The sequence below is a fragment of the Pelodiscus sinensis genome, chromosome 1 (genome assembly GCF_049634645.1).
Source record: "Pelodiscus sinensis isolate JC-2024 chromosome 1, ASM4963464v1, whole genome shotgun sequence".
NCBI lineage: Eukaryota > Metazoa > Chordata > Testudines > Trionychidae > Pelodiscus > Pelodiscus sinensis.
In genome coordinates, this window is record NC_134711.1 from 17,585,660 (window position 1) to 17,604,716 (window position 19,057).

Sequence of the window (19,057 nt, forward strand, 5' to 3'; positions counted from 1 at the left end):
CGTCCACATCTTTCTGTAGCAAGAGGGGCGGGCAGAGGCAGGCATAATTGATTGCAATACTCCAGATGTGTCCTCACCAACACCCAATAAAAAGGAATAATACTTCTCTATATCTGCTGGCAATACTCCTCCTAATGTGCCCTAATATGCCTTTAGTCTTCTTGGCTACAAGGACACACTGTTGACTCATATCCAGCTTCTCATCCACTGTAATCCCCAGGTCCTTTTCTGCAGAGCTGCTATTTAGCCAGTAGGTCCCCAGCCTGTAACAATGTTTGGGATTCTTCTGTCCCAAGTGTCCTTCTTCTGTCTCTGCACTTGTCCTTGTTGAACCTCATCCGATTTCTTTTGGCTCAATCCCCTAATGTGTTTAGGTCACTCTGGACCCTGTCCCTTCCTTTCAATATATCTACCTCTTCCCCTAGCTTAGTGTCATCTGCAAATATGCTGAGGGTGCAACCCATCCCCTCATCCAGGTCATTAATAAAGATGTTGAACAAAACCAGCCCTAGAACCAATCCTTGGAGCATTCCACTTGAAACTGACTGCTAACCAGACATCAAGCCATTGATCTCTACCCATTGGGCTTGACAATCTAGCCAGCCTTCTATCCACTTTATAGTCCATTCATTCAATGCATACTTCCTGGCAAGAATATTGTGGGGGACTATCAAAAGCTTTGCTAAAGTCAAAGTATATCACATCCACCAACTTTCCCCTGTCCACAGAACCAGTTACCTCATAGATAAATATATTGCATAGTTGAATGCTACTAATTTTTTAATCCAAGATACTGACTAGACACCATCTAGACTATACTATGAAGGAATACTATCAGGTTTTATTCTTTACAGTATACAATGTTGATTGCTTCCTTAACTTTTAACTGTAAAATTATGTGGGCCAATTATCTATTGCAATATAGTTTTCTTGCATTTATTTGCCTAGGCAAAAGGTCTGTAAAGACAGCACATTAGGCCAGCTGGCAATTCCTCATACATAGTACGAATTACTATCTATGCTAGAGGTAGCACTCTGGTCCTATAACACCCTAACCCACAGTCCATGGTGTGATGCTGTATAAAAGAAAGATGACCATATTTACATTAGGTATCATCACTCCTGTATCATCACAGTTCTACAACAGTGAAAAATCTTGCATAAAATGTGACTTGTAACATACCAGTTGTAGCAAGGTCCTCACACAGGCTCCTTGCCCTGGGACACCTTCTAGTCCACAAATCAGCCAGAGACCCTTTCTGGAGCAGTCACCCATGCCTTTTATTGATAGTTTCCCACCACCTTCTATTTACAAAACTTTTGGATTGCAGCAAACTCAGCCAGCCTCTTCTTCTGACTTGAGGCACATACTCATCCCCACCCTGGCTCCTCTTCTTGCTTCTCCCTTCACTGCCTTATAAAAGCCCTCTGGCTAATGAGGACATAGCTGCTTCTAATAGCCCTTCAGGATTGGGCTTGCTCAGCTGTTTGCCATAGACTTCTCAGCCAGGCTATAGTGGCAGAGCTCTGGCTTAACCAGCAGTCTGTTGCACAGTGAAAACATTACAGACTGCTAAGTATTATTATCTTTTAAAATCTGTGTATTATCTTTGCATATGAAGTCATGGATATTTGCTATGTGTTTGTATCTTAAACATTTTGGGTTTGGGGTGAAACCCCAAAAGAGATTTTCATCAAGGCTAGCCAATCTGCTCAATGGGCCATTAAGGACAATCAGCTCTTCTAAGAGCTCTCCTAAGATCTCTTCTGGCACCAGGTAGGCAATGAATGTTTCAGAACTCAGCAATGCATATATAACCCAGGATTCCATGTCTGTGCCTGTGACATTTCATGCACCTACACTTAGAGATACAAATTGCATACCATGACATCATTCTTTGTCTTCAGCCCTGCTCTAACATGCTGGATTGTGACTTCCAACAACAAGGAAGCTTTGACAAAGGAGTGATGATCCCCAGTATTTTGGGTGACCCAGAGAGACTTAGTACAAGCTTGTAGGCTTACCATCACCTGGTCTACAAAACCTGAAATTGATTGTAATGTGTATTAACCATTTAATACCCGTATTCTTTTTTTATTAATAAATCTTTAGTTTAGCTACTAAGGGAATTTAATGTAGCATGTTTTGGGGGTAAAATCTAAAGTATATATTGACCTAGGGTGAAAAGCCAACTCCTTGGAGTTGCAAGAACTAGTTATATGTGATTTCTGGCTTTAAATAAAATTATCACAAAAGTTCAGTTGTCTGGGTAGTAATCTAGGGGTTGGATTGTGAAAAAGAATTGTGGTTTGGCTTCTGGCTAACCAATGTGGTGATACAGGACCTCACTTCTGTTATTGCCTTGGAAAATCTAGTTATAGAATATCGTACCAGTTTGGGTATGTTTGCCTTTTCCTAGCAGTTTGTCATTCTCCCTTGTGACTCATACCAGACAGTGTGCAGAGATAATGTCTGGGCCTGGCTCCCAAGGATAGGGGCTGAAAACACTGGAGTTCCCTTTCTCCCGTGCCATGTTTCAGGATCAATCAGCCACTGTCCCTGGCAGCTGGGACTGGGTGCAGAACAGGCTGCTTCCACTATTTCCACTGCCAGGCTCTTTCAGGCATTTTCCAGCTGTACAAAGCAGCGACCTGGAGTAGCCAGCTTTAGCTGTGTGAGAAGCCGTTTTGTCTCACTGTCTGTCTGGATGCCATGGTGAACAGCCAAACATAGGGCAGGGGAGCCACAGTAGGAGAAAAACAGACCCTCCCACCCCCCAGCTAACTCTGGTGGAGCTGGGAAAGTGTGGCAGCTGGGTTGTGTGCAGAGGTTTCTAGGTAGAGGAGACACATGTCCCCCCATTTGGATTGTGTCCCCTCAGCACCATGATGTACAAGTCATCTATGGCAGTGTAACATCAGGTATTGGGCAAATGGCTGAGACTACTGACAACAGACCATAGGACAAAGCAACCTTGAGGCTGTGTTAATTTATGGCAGCTAAACTTGCCCCCAAATCCAAGGAATGCTAACATGGTTTAATACCACATTTCTCCTTCCCATTGCTTTGGGTGCTATGCCATGCATAACTTGACCAGCCCGAAGGATTGTGTGAGTTTGTTAGGTGAGGAGAAATAATACAGACAGCTAGCCATGATTTCCCCTCAAGGATGTGTAGAGGTGGGATGGGAATAAGAGGCCCATGGGCCAGATGCAGTTCACTAGGGTTAGGCCAGCAGATGGTTTATTTACCTGAGCATCCACAGGTATGGCCAATAGAAGCTCCCAGTGGCCATAGTTCACCATTCTCCACCAATGGAAGCTGTGGAAATCAGTGGCATCAGTTCCCGTAGCTCCCATTGGCTGGGAGCGGTGAACTGCAGCCAACAGGAGCAGAGAGCAGACATATGGTGAAGTGCATCTGACCTAGTGTAGAGCATCAAAATAGCCCTCTCATTATTTTTTATATGTTCAAACAAGCAATTGGTCATGACCAATGCTTAAGAAAAAGAATATCAAGTCATCTACTCTTATCATTCTCATGGTGTTCTTTTTTACAGTGATGGAGAATTCACTATGGATCCTATTGTCCCAATGGTTAATTATTCTGTTAGACATTTACACTTTATTTCCTGTCTTAATTTGTCTAGCTCTAATTTCTTTGCCATTTGGATCATATTATTTTTCTCTGTTAGACTGAAAAGGTCATTATTAAATATTTGTTCCTGCGTAGGTACTTTTAGACTGCAATCGGTCACCACTTAGCCTTCTAGATGAAATTACTATAACATGAGAACACAGGAGCTTGAAAAATCATGTTCAAAGAGTAGTTACCAGTGGTTCTATGACAAACAGAGAGTATATCTAGAGACAATCCATAGTGATCAGGCCTGAGTCTGGTACTATTCAATATTTTTCATTAATGACTTGGATTATGGAGTATGATTGTAACATTTTCAGATTGCACCAAAATGAGGGGGTGGAAAGAATTTTGTATTACAGGAATGAGAACTCAAAACAACCTTAACAAACTGGAGAATTGGACTGAAATCTACAAGATGAAAATCAGTACAGATATGTGCAAAATAATATACTTGGGTAAGAAAAATCAAATGCTCAACTATAAAAAGGGGAATAACTGTTAGGTGGTAGCATTGTTGAAAAGGATCTAAAGGTTTTAGTGGGTCACAAAATGAATATGACTCAAAAGTAGGATACAGTTGCTAAAAGGGCTAATATAATTCTGGGGTGTATTAATGGGATTATTGGATATCGAACATGTATGGTAACTATCCTGCTCTACACAGTAAAGATGAGACCTCAGCTGGAACATTGTGTTCCACTCTGGGTGCCATACATTCACATAGATGTAGGTAAACTGGACAGTCCAAAAGACAGCAACAAAAATGGTAACAGGTTTAGAAAATCTGACATATGAGGAAAGGTTTAAGGCCACATCTTCACTTGCCATACCAGAGATCGATCTTCAAGCATTAGATTTGGTGAGTCTGTGTAAATGGCGCCAAGCTTGGTCAAAGTAAGCTGACTGGAGCTACATATTTTGCTTACCTTAACCCAACTTTCCAGGTCTAGACTTAGACCTGGTCTAAGAAGCTGGGTGTGTTTCATAATGAGAAAAGAAGACTAATTTGGGACCCGATAACAGTCTTCAAATGTACTAAGGGATGTTATAAAAAAGATGGTGATCAATTGTACTCCATATCTACTGAAGAGAAGACAGGGAACAATCACTTAATCTTCAGTAATGGAGATTTATGTTATGCATTAGGAAACGTTTCCTATGTATAGGGTTACTTTATCTCTGGGAATAGATTTCCAAGGTAGGTTGTGGAATCCATGTCACTGAAGGTTTTTTTAAGAATTCATTGGTCAAAGACCTGTCAGAGATGGTCAAGGTATACTTGTCCTGCTTCAGTACAGTGGGCTAGACTTGATGACTTCTTGAGGTGCTAATGTAAATTTTGTGCACACATCCTAGCACATCAGAATGAGAATACACCAGGCTTAACATGGTAACTGTAACTTTTTATACATAAATCAAATTATATTCAGTTGCATGCTTTATTTAAAACATGTACTGGATGTGTTCTCAAGTAATGCCCTTGCTATTAAATAAATTACATGTATGACCCAACTGTTTTATTACCCACTGTTGCAACCAGATCTAACAATATGGTTTCTTTGAGTTACTATAATACATTTCCAGTCAGTTACCAGTATGCCACAAATCAAAATCTGATGTTTTAGGCTACATTCTGTTCTTTTTCATTGTATTTTTCAATGATATTACATATGCAGGCATAGAGACAAAGCAATATAATCCTCTGACCCAAATGTTGGGTTTAGTTGGCACTACTCAAAGAAGAAAAGAGAGAGTGGGGAAATTAGCTAGAATGAAGTTTACAAAATAAATATGTAATGAAGAGGTAAAAAAGAGAAGTAAAAATTATGCTCCTTCACAAATAGAAGAATAATCACTCTTATTAAAAGAATCAGATGATTCAATTCAAACAACATATTTAAAATGTACCAAACTCAGTGAGTTGTGTGGTGTATTGTGGCAATAAATTTAAAATAATACTCAACAAAGGAATAAATTACGTCAGTATTCTGAATTTATTGAACTCCAAGGTTTTGGTCTTAACAGCTCAAGAACTTTGTGTTTCAGTTTAAAAGGATAATGAAACAGTTAAAGGAAAACTTGAAAAACATTATAAAAAGATCATTCTTAAGACCAGAACTTCTGTCTGCCCCCTGTCAGTCCATAGAGAATTACAAGGGTCTGAGTTTTAGTCACCTCAAAAGAGAACCTCTCAACACATGTAACACGTACTACTATCAATCTCTGTGCAAAATCCCCTCTATCTGTGGAAGCTCTACCAACTTTGACAGAAGAATAATGTGTTTTTCTTTTGAGATGGCGTAGGGATTGCCAGTGTTTTGCTATTTGTTTGAGGAATGTGAAGCAATAGCAGATGTGCACCATATATTGGCTGTTCATATGTCTATGATGGAGGCAAAGAGGATAAAAATTGTGTCTTGAAATGATCAAGAAAGAGGAATGAACTTCTGAGACTGTTTTGCTCACAGGGGTTGTGTGATACAGCTGTCATTAGAAATTCAATTTCACTGAGGCAACTTAGTGATGACATGTGCAAAGATATTCCTCTTGCCCAAACTCTAAATGCCCCTTTAGTACTGTTGGATATTTATACTGTACATTCTGGAGTTTAACTTCTTTAGCTTGTTATATTTCAGTATACTTTAGGAATCTACAGCAACCTTAAAACAAACTCCCGCACTGCCTGTCAATCTAAGTCACAGAAGCAATCTGATTTATCTTTGTACTGTTAAAATAATCTATTTTATCTGTTTAAGCTGGTGGTTTTCAAACTTTTATTTGTGAACTCCAAAAAGATTTTGAATGGAGGTGCAGACTTCTTTGGAAATCTTAGACATCATCTGCAGACTCCCACAAGTCTATGACCCACTGTTTAATGGTAACATCAGCCTTTTGAGTACACATTTGACATAGACTACAGATTAGCATTTGTTTGATTGAAAGACCCATGCTTTGCCATCCTTCCCCCCGCGGGATATTAGAACTCCCCCTTCAGCTGAATTCTTGGTGCTTTGCATGAGGGATGTTTGAAGAAAAAATAAAGTGGGGGGGGGGAAGGGACAGAGAGAAAAACCTCTGCTGTGCTTCTCTACTCTTTGACATGGGCTCTTGCTGTTGTTGCTGTTTTGCCTTCTAGCCACTGAGGGCATTCTTGAAATGGTTTCAGCCGTTGTCTCGCCTCCTCCTTCTTACCATTGCCCCATTGATGGTAACACAGAAGGAAACCAGGGACAGGATTTACTACTACTATTTGGGGAAAGGTGTGGCAAAAAAGGAAAGGATTCACTGCTCTGACCTTAGCAATCTTACTGAGGGACTCCCCTGGTGTGCATCTGTACAGGAAACTCATCTGGGTCCTATGATAATACTAGGATGTGTGTGGAAGTGATGTTGATTTCAACCCATGGGGTACAGTATGAAACAGAGTGTGTGTGAGAGAGAGAAAGAAAAATAAGAAGAAAGTGCACTCTCTCCTTCCCTGAGACATCAGGGAACAGATTCAGTGCAATGCACTTTGGTGATAATGGACACACTTATTTAAACCCTGAAGTTGGTGTTATCTGCAAAGCTCTTTCCATCCACAGGAGTTAATACTTGTCAGCTGGTGTTTGTCCGGGCAAGAGGTGTGGTGTATGCAGTTGTCTTTATTTCACTAAATGGGACAGTGAATACCATCCAAAAGATGTGTGGGTTACACACGTGTGTGCAGGATCAGGGTCTAGGTTGTTCGTTATGGGGGTAAAGAGAAATATATAGTAGATATACAAGGTGAAATCCTGAAGCCTATATTCATATTTTAATTGGCTCTAGGTCAGGCAAACTCCCAGTGAAGTCAATGTAATTAACTGTAATGGAACTCTTTCACGTCTTATAGAAAGGATTTATCATGTTGCAGGGTTGGGTCCTGTGTTAATGTATTTGATTATGTAATTATTCTAGGTATCAGAGGGTATTTGGAGAGAGATCTCCACAATGCACATCAGCAGGAAATTCCTAAATAGAAAAAAATGCAGTGAATTATGATGGGTTTCACAAATTAGTCATAGAACATAGAAAGGGACAAAGAGAATGCCCTTACATTGAAAGCAGAGTGTACAGAAATTGTGTATCCCTGGATCATGACTGTATCATTTTACATTGTCATTAATAGTGGAAAGAGCCCATGGTAGTGCCTAAAGATTCAAAACAGATTTACTTGATTGCATATGCTGAAGAAGAATAGCTTTGTGGATGTTTCAAATGTAGATATGACAAAATCACTAAGCTAAGTGGGGAAAAAGCTACTTTTAATACTTCAGAATGGAATGAAATGTCATTTCAACACCAGTGCTGGTTTGAGGATGCTTAATCTAAGGAGGAAACTTTAAAAAGATAACAATAAAAGGATCTTAGACTATGACTGGGAAACAGTTTAGATAAAGTTCCCTTCCCATGTGTCCAGCTGCTCTCTGTTCTAGCTTCCTTACAATCCATCCCTAATGCAGCAGTAAAAAATGTCTTCCTGTCTTGCTTGTTCCTATCTCCCTCAACATTAACTTCAAGCTTCTCCTTACTTTTGAAGCTTTTCAGAAGCCAACCCGGATTATAACTCTGCCCCAGTCACTTCTTTATATTCTCTCAATACCAGTGCTTCTTTTCTGACTGCTCCTTAGATCTCCTTCATCCTCCACAAATTTTGCACCTTTTAATGATGCCATTTCCCCATGTCCGGAAAAGCTTCCCATTTATTTTGTGCCGAGCTCAGTTTTTTGCTTTTTCATGTTTCATTGATGTGGTGCAGAAATTCTGTATTAAGATCTGACATAAGGAAATTAACTGCCTCCTGATAACTTCTGGCAGCTCTTAGTCATACAAGGTGATAGAGGGCATAATGAGTCAAAGCTCTTGAATGAAGGCATTAGGGCTGTGTCTAGACTGGCCAGTTTTTCTGGAAAATCAGCCGCTTTTCCGGAAAAAGTTGCCAGCTGTCTACACTGGCCGCTTGAATTTCTGCAAAAGCACTGACTTCCTACTGTAAGAAATCAGTGCTTCTTGTGGAAATACTGTTCTGCTCCCGTTCAGGCAAAAGTCCCTTTTGCACAAAGCTTTTGCGCAAAAGGGCCAGTGTAGACAGCTCAGATTTGTTTTCCTCAAAAAAGCCTCGATAGTGAAAATGGCGATCAGGGCTTTTTTGCGGAAAAGCGAGTCTAGATTGGCACGGACGCTATTCTGCGAAAAGTGCTTTTGCAGAAAAGCATCCGTGCCAATCTAGACGCTCTGTTCCGAAAATGCTTTTAACGGAAAACTTTTCCGTTAAAAGCATTTCCGGAAAATCATGCCAATCTAGGCGCAGCCTAGGAGTCTCAGGTCTGATCTACATACACAATTGCACTGGTTAACTAACTATGTGATTTCAAGGAAATTGAGGGAGTGTTTCACTGAGACACTAAATTCCAAATCTCCTGAATAATGACTGGTATTTGTATATGAGGAAAGAGTCTCCAGTCTCTGTTAGTGACCCATATGTTGTGTCTTCCTATTAATTTACTCTGGGCTTGATAGCAAAAGGATTTCTAGCTTGGAACCTTCTGGACAGATTGTGAAGAATTCTTGTCTGGGGAATAAAAAAAATAGAAACCATTTTATGTTTAATGCCTGGTCAGTTTCACTGACATCCAAACCCCAGACATGTGGTCCTATAACTGAAACCCATATCTATTTATAAATAGAAAATGTAGCCTTGTCAGCTAAGAGGGCTTAATTTACTGTTAAAGAGGACCTTTTGCCTTTCACGTGTACTTCTCAATTAAAATTGCATTCAGGCCAGATTGTACTTTAAGGTCAGATCATTTCTTTGGAAAGGAACACTCATGCAGAAGACATGTAAACAATTTCCTTTGTTTAATACTGAGAGCTATGTAAGATCTCCTAGGAGAATTAAATGAGTTGATTCAGAAAATCAATAACAACATGACCTTTTTGGGAACCAAAGGTAATATATAAAAAGAGTACCCAGAGATGTCCCATAGAAGACACATAATCAATAATCCCTAAGCGGTAAATAGTGTGTGCCAAAGAATTAAAATTTTGCATCACTGGTAGAATTTGTTTTACTATTTGGCATCTAGAATCAGATCTTTAATCAAGGATACGTGTAGACCACAGCAAACTTAATGTAGGTTTTGTAGCAAGGTCCTCTGGATTCTCAGGCACTCTAGTTGACCATATTGGATATTCTGTGACAGCATTAGTTTTTTATTCCATTCAATAGGATCATAAAATATCAAGTCAGTGCAACAGACCTTGCAGTCTTCATCCCTACATTAAAGTCAATAGTATATTTTGACTTTTTTTTATTATTACTTTTAAAGTGCTAAAAGTTGTATATCTACACATAGCTGCATGCAATATACATTGGGAGTAGAGATACCTCTTTGGTAGTTTGATAGGGATATAATTAGTGCTTTTAATTTGTCACTTACAAATACTTTAGAGTGACAAACATATTAGCTGGCATTATCATACTAGTGAAATAGCTAACATTAGTTTTAAAATGACCAGTAGCAGGCTTAACAACCTTGTGTATAAAAGTGTCTCAGGCATACTGTTTCACATGCTTACATAATGTCATTATGTAAACTTTGTTTTTCAAAGGTGTTAAAAATGTAAATTGAACAAAATGAAGCTTTAGATTTTGTAACATTTATTCTGTAGGAGGTGGATTCTGTAATACTTATAATTAGAGCAGGAACTCATGTATGCATACAGAATATAGAGCAGAGAATTTGTTTATAAATAGTGGGATTTTTAATTATTATAACAGTTTTTGATTATGTAATTTCCTGGATTTAAGAGATTCAAAAAATTAAATTAATACTATACTACCATGATAAGAAAGAACTAAAATCGAATGATAATAATGAGTGCCAACATGATGTTTTTTATACATAGATTTCAAAGTACTTCACAAAGGAGGCTTGTACCATTATCCCCATTTTACAGATTGGGAAACTGAGGTACAGAAAAGGTAAAATCACTAGCACAAGGTCTTTAAGTGGTTAAATTCACATACTTTTGTTAGAAATAAACCCAACTGAAACCAGATCTACCCATTTTGGAGGGAATTCAGAACTGGATTGAACTGGATTACTTGGCCTTATGTCTTTAAAGGTACATCTACAACACAGTTGGGAAAACTCTGGCGCACCACTTGGTGTGGTTTGTCAGGGTTAGCCGCTGGTGGGTAGGGATGCAAATTGTTAACTGGTTAATTGGTTACTTGGTAAACATCACCCTTACACAAGTAGGAGGCTGCTTCAACCTGGCCAGCCGTGGGCAGGGTGCTGCTCCAGGTTGGCCAGGCCCGTCGCAGCATGATGCAGTGGGCCTGGACAGACTCAAGCAAACCCTTGCCTGTGGTGCAGCACAGTGGGACCCTAGCTGACCAGAAAAGCCCTGCTGCCCATGAAGGGCTGGCAGGACAGCCCTACTGGTGGGCTGCCAGGTGGTTTGTTTACCTGAGCATCTGCAGGTACAGTTACTCACAGATCTCAGTGACTGTTTGCCATTCCTGGCCAATGGGCAGTGGGTTCTGGCCACCGCTTCCTGCAGCTCCCATCAACCGGGAACAGTAGGCTGCAGCCACTGAGAGCTGCAACAGCTATGTCTGTGGATGCTCAGGTACAAACTTTCTGGCAGCCCACCAGTGGCTAACCCTGATGTACCGTGTCTGGAATGCAGGACAGAGGTTCCCCACTCCTGAACTACCCTGAAAACAAAACAAACGACTAAAGAATTGAAAACTCTATGGCAGTGAGTCTGAGCTAGAGTCTACATGAAAGGGTTGGGGGTGGGGGGCTTGCACTACAGCATTAAAAGAAGCAGTGCAGATGTTCCCGCTCACTGAGGCTACATCTACACTGCAGGATACCAGAAGTATCCCAAAATATCTATTCCACGTCTTTTGAGCACACCCATTATTTTGAAATAGATTCGCCAGGGTAAAGGGACGTTTCAGAATAGCACTTTATTTTGAAAATTAGCACTGTGTAAACAGCACCAAATTTCAAAATAAGGCATTTTGAAATAATCTCAAAATAAGCTATGCAATTTGCATAGCTTATTTCGAGGTAAGGGTGCAGTGTAGATGCGCCCTGAGACTCGAACCCTGAGATCCACCCCCATTGCTGGGTTTCATAGCCTGAGTGTGCAGCCATGTTCCACCCTGATAACTATTTAGTGTCATAATGTCAGCCCCTGGAGCCTAAGTTTGTAGACTTGGGCTACAAGATTCACAGTTGCAGATCTTTTTTTATGCTGTAGACACTCCTAAAGTGCTAAACCAAACCCCTTGATCAAAATACCCTCAAATTTTGAGAAATGATTTGTGCTTGTCACTGAATTTGAAAGGTCTATAATTGAGGATTGTCGTGCATTATTTTAAATATGGACATCTGGCAGTACCAGGTTTGTTTCCTTGTGAAAGACTTTTGGATTTCTACATGAAGCCAGTTGGGTTTTGATAGCCATGTGTGATGGTGTTAATTCTCATTATTTTTTTTTCATATTAGTCAGTTCGGATTAATTTTAAACTGCCGGATTAAGTGTTACACCTCATTCCATGAGGAGTAACAGTTAATCCGAACTAAGGACTTAGTTCGGATTAACTTTAAACTGCTGCATGTAGCCGCAGGCAGTTTGTTCGAACTAAGGGGGATTTAAAAATGGCGGCCAGACGGGAACATGCAAATAAAGTCCGGGATATTTAAATCCCGGACTTCATTTGCAGCTCCGGTTGCCTCATTTGCCTACCTAGCTCGAATTAACCAGCTAGTGTAGACATACCCAGACAGTGGAGGCACGTGTGTGTGGTATTGTGAGTTTGGCTTGTTGCTTTCTGCTCTGCAAGGCTTCCTTGATCACATTTGTCTGAGTGTAATATGCTATGTCAGATTTAGCTATAAAAATGAAGCAGTGGCAAAACAATTAAATCAAATTAGAGGAACAGATGTTTGCTGTTTGTGGAAAAGCTCAATCATTTGGGAATGTGTAAACCAATTACTTTTGTTTCTCAGCTTTGCCCTGACTGCAGTTTTCATGAAACTCTGTGATTAGTCCTTCTCTACTGTGCTTCCACCAGTAATAGGGTTTATTTGCTAACAGCTGTTGATAAGAAATAGTCATGATGTGGATATGTACAAGAAATACCACCTGCTGTTTCTAAGAAATATATGGGGAATCCTGATTTCCTATTTTCTCTCTACTTAATTTGAGACTGAAAAGACTGCAGAAATTGGGGAGATTGTTAGGTTCCTTAAACAAGCTTCTTGGCGGAACTGTGTCTTGCCAGATATAAGATGGGGCTGGTGAATTAAAATGTAACAGTTCTTTAAATGTGCCACATAAAGCCAGATCTTCAAAAGTGCTCCCCAGAGTATCTAACAACTTTTCAATATTCCAGTATGGTAATGAAAGTTACTGCCAATAGATTTGTTCCTCCATGTCATATGAGTTCCCCTTTAGGTCCACTAGGAGGCTAAAAGTGTTGAAATAAAGCAAATGCCTATTTTTAATATCTTACAGAACACAATACATACCTAAATTTAAAAGGCTTCCAATTAACAAATGTATCATAGCTGAAGGCACTTTGCTCACATAGGGCGTGTCTAGACTACATGGCTCCATCAATGGAGTCATGTAAAGTAGTTTACCCGACATAGTCAATGAAGCGGGGATTTAAATAATCTCCGCTTCATTAAAATAAAAATGGCCACCACGCTGTGCCGACAATCAGCTGATCTGGCACAACGCTGCAGTCTAGACACGGCTCGGTCAACAAAGAAAGCCTTTGTTAACCACTCCAGTAAATCTCGTTTCAGATTATTTTAATCCCTGCTTCATTGACTATGTCGGGTAAACTACTTTACATGGCTCTGTCGATGGAGCCATGTAGTCTAGACACACCCATACTGAAAGGCTGATATGAGCAAAATAACCTCAATATCCATTCTGTTATTTTAAAAGCATAATCAATCAACGTAGTTAAGGAAAATTTAAACCGTTTCTGATAGGGATTGTGTGTATGTGATGGTCCAGGAAAGGGCATGACATTGGTTTGGGGAGGAATGCAAAACAGAAGAAACATATATGAAAATGGGCTGTTCCTGTGAACAGGTTTTTTGGCTGTGGATTTTTTTTTTTTTAATTGGGAAACAAACCAGGGTGGTGCTGTGGAATAAATGTAGGTATTATGGCCCTGTCACCCTCTATTGGTGATTAATTATTTAGTAAGAAGGAAGAGTATTCCTACTTTATGGTTTGGAAAGTGAAGAGTAAACCTACATTGGGGGCTGATTCGTGTGCAGGACAAGACTAGGACAAAAGAAGAGAGCCAGAATCAAGCAGAGAGATAGAGAGGAGCAAAGCAGAAGGTGAGGAAAGAAAAACAATATGAAGAAATATATAATACATATGCAGTAAATGCTGTGCATATTGTATGGGTGCACAAATACTTTTTGCAAATCAGGATGCCTTTTGACAATTGGAGAAAGTTGTCGCTTTTCAGATAATATGTAGTACAAGCTTGTGAGACTAGACAAACAAAAATTAAGATTTGTGAACTTTAAACTACCTTTGATACTCTATTTTTAAGAATAACTGAATATTGGGCCAAAATTGTGGTGTGAGTGAAGTTTTATAGTCCCTAGGGGTATGTCTACACTAGAAAATTATTTTGAAATTACTAAAATTAAAATAACAACTCCCAAAATAATAACAAAATCAAAATAGCCAGTGTCTACTATGGGGCAGCATCAAAATTACTCAGAATTATTTTGAAATAGTGCATCCACATTGATTGGAGCCTGCCTCAGATTTAGAACTCCCAGAAGCACTCCTGGGAGGGTGGATACTTCTGTGGCTGCTTGGTTTCAACCAAGGACAGTGGGAGATTCTCCACAAGGGGTCCCTGAATTCCACTGTGTGCCTTTCCTCCTCCATTCCTTCCTTTCCTGGCTGCTCTTCCTATGTTCCCCCTCCCCTGAAGAGTAAATGAAAAGCCTTTAAAAAAAACCAAGTCTGTTTATTTGGGAGATCGCTCATTCCAGGTTCTTTACAGGACAGGGGCAGGACTGGGTAAGAGAAGGAGAAGGCAGGGGAGACTCAGAGATGGGGCTGGAAGTGGTGCCTGCGTTGATCAGCGCAGGAGGCTTTTGGGACCCCGGTGGCCCCTGACAGGGGGGACTAGGAAGGGAATCCATGGTCGGGGGAGGTAGAAAGGTGGCTGGTGGTCCACGACATGCAGGAGACCATGTGCTCCATCACAGAGATGAGGGAGGAGTACATGGCCTCATGCTGACACACCAGCTGGTCCCCTTTGGCCTTCCATTGCTCTTGGTTAGCCCAATGCTCCTACCAGTCAGCAGCCCAGTCCCGGCACTCCTAATCAAGCCCCTGGACGAGGGACTGGAAGCAGGCCATTGGCTCCCTCATTAGGTCTTCCTGGGTGCATTTCCTCCTGTGGATACTGGGAAGTTGGGAAGATGTAATGGGAGCTGGTGGACACGCCACAATTACAGCCGGCCTAGCTGTGAAGAAAAGTTATAAGGGTAGTCAACCCAGGACACATCGTGTATGAAGCCTGGCCCTAATCTCTGAGCCCACACTGAAGGTCTCAGTTCGGATGATGGTGATATGCTTCAAGCAAACCATATGTTGGTACTTTCCAGCAGTGGCACAGATGTTGCAAGACCGCATCATTGCACCCACAGTCTGGGGACAAGCAGCCATGGGAAGGTGCTGGCCAGGCCAGGAGCCTGCAGGTGGGAGGTGAGGGGGACAAGGTGGCTCTGCTTCCTTCCGTGTCCTCCAGATGCTGGATCCAGCATTGGTGTTATCCCTCAGAGAGAGAACTTCTGTCCTTGCCCATTGGAGGATGTGGGGAGGTGTTGAGGGAGGCGTGTGGGGGTGGCAGAGGCCACTTGCTAGAGAGAGTGCTACTGGGGTCCCCTCTCTACTTCCTCCTCCCCCCCTCTCCCCCAGCAGGTTCCTATGCACGGGATCAGTCTCCTTGGCATCGCCAGACTTGACCAGGAGTGGATGCTGCCCGAACGTGAGCATGACCCTGTGTTGCATGAGGCCCTACTGTGTATTTCCATGCTCCCAGCCTCTTTAGTGGTGGCTTGACGTGGGAAGGTGACCCACCACAGAGGCTGGAGTAAGGCAGTCCTCTCCAGGAGCCTTGTGAGAAGGACTGAGGGATTCCTGCGTCGTCATCCTCCGCAACCCCACCCTCGTGGAGGCTGACACTGGGAGTGTCCTGACCGGACTCCATGATGACAGCAGGGGGAAAGTGAGCAGTCCCCCTCTCAGGATGGCATTGAGCTGGTCATAGTGGCATCGTGTGTGGTGCTGCACTGGAGCATCCCCTCTGCTCCCTGGCCTTGTTGTGGGCCTGCCAGAGCTCTTTGATTTTTCATCCGGACTTGATGGTCCAAGTATGGCCCTTGTTGGCCAGGTTGGCAGCCATCCAGCTGTACATGGCAGCGTTGCACTTTTTGGTTCAGAGATCCTGCAGGTTGGTCTCCTCGCCCCAGACCTCAATGGGGGTCAGGATCTCCACACCAGTCCAGGCTAGTGCTCTCCTGCGTCCCTGGCCAGTGGCAGCTGAGGATGGTGCAGGACAGCTGGCAGCTGTGGAGGGGCTCAGAGAGTGTACTGAAGTCTGCCATGGCTCTACCTGCTGAGGCTGTATGGCACGGGGTTCACAAAGCTCTTCATGGGTCACAAGCCCTTCTCTAGCAGCCTGCTGCTGTAAGCTCTGCAGGAAAAGGGGAGCAGTGGAGCTAGCAGGTGTGGCCAGAGCAGCCTTCCAAAACATACAGCGAGTGCCAGTGGTGACTGATGGTGGCTTTATGAAATAGACTTTTCCATAAATAGATGGAGACAAGTGCTCCAGACGCCTCTGGAGGCCTATTAAGTTGAATTAGCATCACAGGAGCATCCACACTAACTCTATTTTGAAATATCAATTTCAAAATAAGTGTTATTCCCCAAGAAAAGCAGGAGTACAGATTTCAAAATAACCAGTCCATTATTTTGAAATAATGCATTTGGTAGTGTTGTTGCTCTGCTTGTTATTTCAAAACAGAGGGGGCTATTCTGAAATAACTCCCTAGTGAAGATCAGGGCTAGGAATTGGTGTCTGCTAGGAACTGGTCTAAACCTGAGATCCAAATATCCCAAATATTTGGGAGAAGGGATCAGACACTGGTCCCAGATCAGAAATTGGATTTTACTTTGGGCCAGTTTGGCTGCAGACTGAATCCCATATTCTTTCCTTCTCAGAGCTGTGCGTCAATAAGGACACTTGTATAATGAAACAATATCGATTAAATCAAAGCTCTGGATACGGCACAAAACTCTTCTGTGACTTTTTCTAGATGCTTGTGAGACAAATGAATGCACCCCATGTTCGAATGTGAAAACAAATGTCCAATGACTGCAAAGTGCCTTAGGATGGCCTATGTGAGAGGTTCTCATTTACAGAACAGACTCTGAATAGCAGCATCAGCACAACTCGTTGTCTGCTGGTGCTGTACAGTGAGCCTAACTTGTAAGCATCTGGTATGAAAGAGTTCAGTGTCTGTGCCTTGGATCATCTTCTAAAACATACAGCGAGTGCCAGTGGTGACTGATGGTGGCTTTATGAAATAGACTTTTCCATAAATAGATGGAGACCGAGCTCCTTTGACACAAGCCACCGAGCAATCTTCAGCTGGTAATGTCTTTTGGTCCAAGATTTTTTTTTTTAAATTGGAAGCCTAGAATTGGGCTTCTAAGCTCTTATTTATTCTGTAAAATAAGAGACCTGATTTTCTTTCAAAAGTGCTAACCTTCCCCTAGCTTGGATTCAATCTCTCTCCTGTGTTTGAAAGGCTTTAGGGTGGTGGCAAGGAAAATGAGAATGCTATCGATTCTCTCCTGCCTGAAAAACATATTTGCTATGGTAGCAATGCTACCAATACATATTAAAGTGAACAGAAGCTAGCTATACTACCAAGCTGACAAAAAGAGATTTATCTGTCAGCGTGACATTATTGCTCTGGGTTGTGCAGAAATGCCTGCCTCCCACTTGTTGTTTTCCTCCCATCTTTTGTGTGCTTTCCCTCTTCCCAAGGGAGCCCTAGGTCTCAGTTCACTTTTGGTGTCAATAAGAGTTGACACTACTTGCCTAAAAGACTAGATTTGGCCTATTTATTTGGTCAGGATTGTTATGAGTCTCTTTTTGCTTCCTGAATTACCTTCTCCTTAGCAATAAGTAACCTGCCATACTAAATGTATGAATATATATCCAAAACGACTCCAAACTCTCACTAACTACCATGTTTTAATATTCAAGGACTTCACAGAAGAGTGTGTGTGTGGAATAATATCTCTCCTACCAACTCATCCAAACTTACCAGGCTGGATGAAAGCTAAAGAATCTGCTACATTGCGGATTTCTATAAAGTGGAAACTTTTTGTCCTTACTGCAAACAAAAGAAAAATTTAATAACCAGGTATTATTATTATTACTATAAAACATCTGTTCTGTTGAACATTTAAAAAATAATATAAGTAGCCCAGCTGTAGTGAGGTTTGATTAATCATACTGATAAACTGAGGTAGACCCTCACTGTCAAAACGTATAACAAAAGAATAATGCTTTCACCATCTGGTTTGGAAATTCTCTTACCCATAGAGTCTCAGATATTTGTCCAAAGCAACAGTTATGATTGTGGAATATATACTATCCCATAGGGCCCATTAATTAGCTTGTGGAACTATTTAGAGGTTAGAGAGATAACAGTACTGTTATTAAAACAGAAGTCTTGAATGTTAGCCAAGTAATAGCAAAGAGGAGTGTTGGAATAAATTGGAAAGCACTTTCAAAAGGAATTGGTAATATGATCTAATAACCTGAGAACCATTAGAAAGAATTGTATTTGCTGGGAGGAGAACAAATTGGAACAATTTCTCTCTATTTGGCAAGTAGTTGTTAATTATATTGAAGAGACAAGAAATATAGAATAGATTTTAGTTTTCTGTGGCTTATGCTGAAGTAATTTAAGTACAAGTTGGTTAAAATATCTCTGAAGACTAAGAGCTTTATGCGTATGGGGGTAATAATAGCTTCTGTGTGAAATATATTTTACAGTACAAGATGTTGAGGCCTCTGTTGATTTGTGTTCTTTTGTAAAAATCTGTTTAATAAAAAGAGTTTTTGATAAACATAAATTTCTTGCCCGGTGTCTACAAAAGGAGTATACCAGACCATTACATATGGTATACACTCTTGTGTGATATTATAACAATGTCTTAGCTAGCAATTGCCATACTCCCTGTAGAATTTTATCCTGCCACCAGCAGTGGCCAATGGATAGCCATTGTATAGTC

The 19,057-nt window shown here is 41.2% G+C and overlaps 1 protein-coding gene across 1 annotated transcript in view; it reads left to right on the plus strand.

Annotated features, from left to right (window-relative positions):
- The first annotated feature begins 1,547 nt into the window (after positions 1-1,547).
- The window catches only part of SEMA3E (semaphorin 3E), a 328,199-nt gene continuing 310,689 nt past the window's right edge, over positions 1,548-19,057 (plus strand). The window contains exon 1 of the mRNA XM_025181682.2: positions 1,548-1,777. The gene's annotated coding sequence lies outside the window, so the exon portion shown is untranslated. The remainder of the gene's footprint in view (positions 1,778-19,057) is intronic.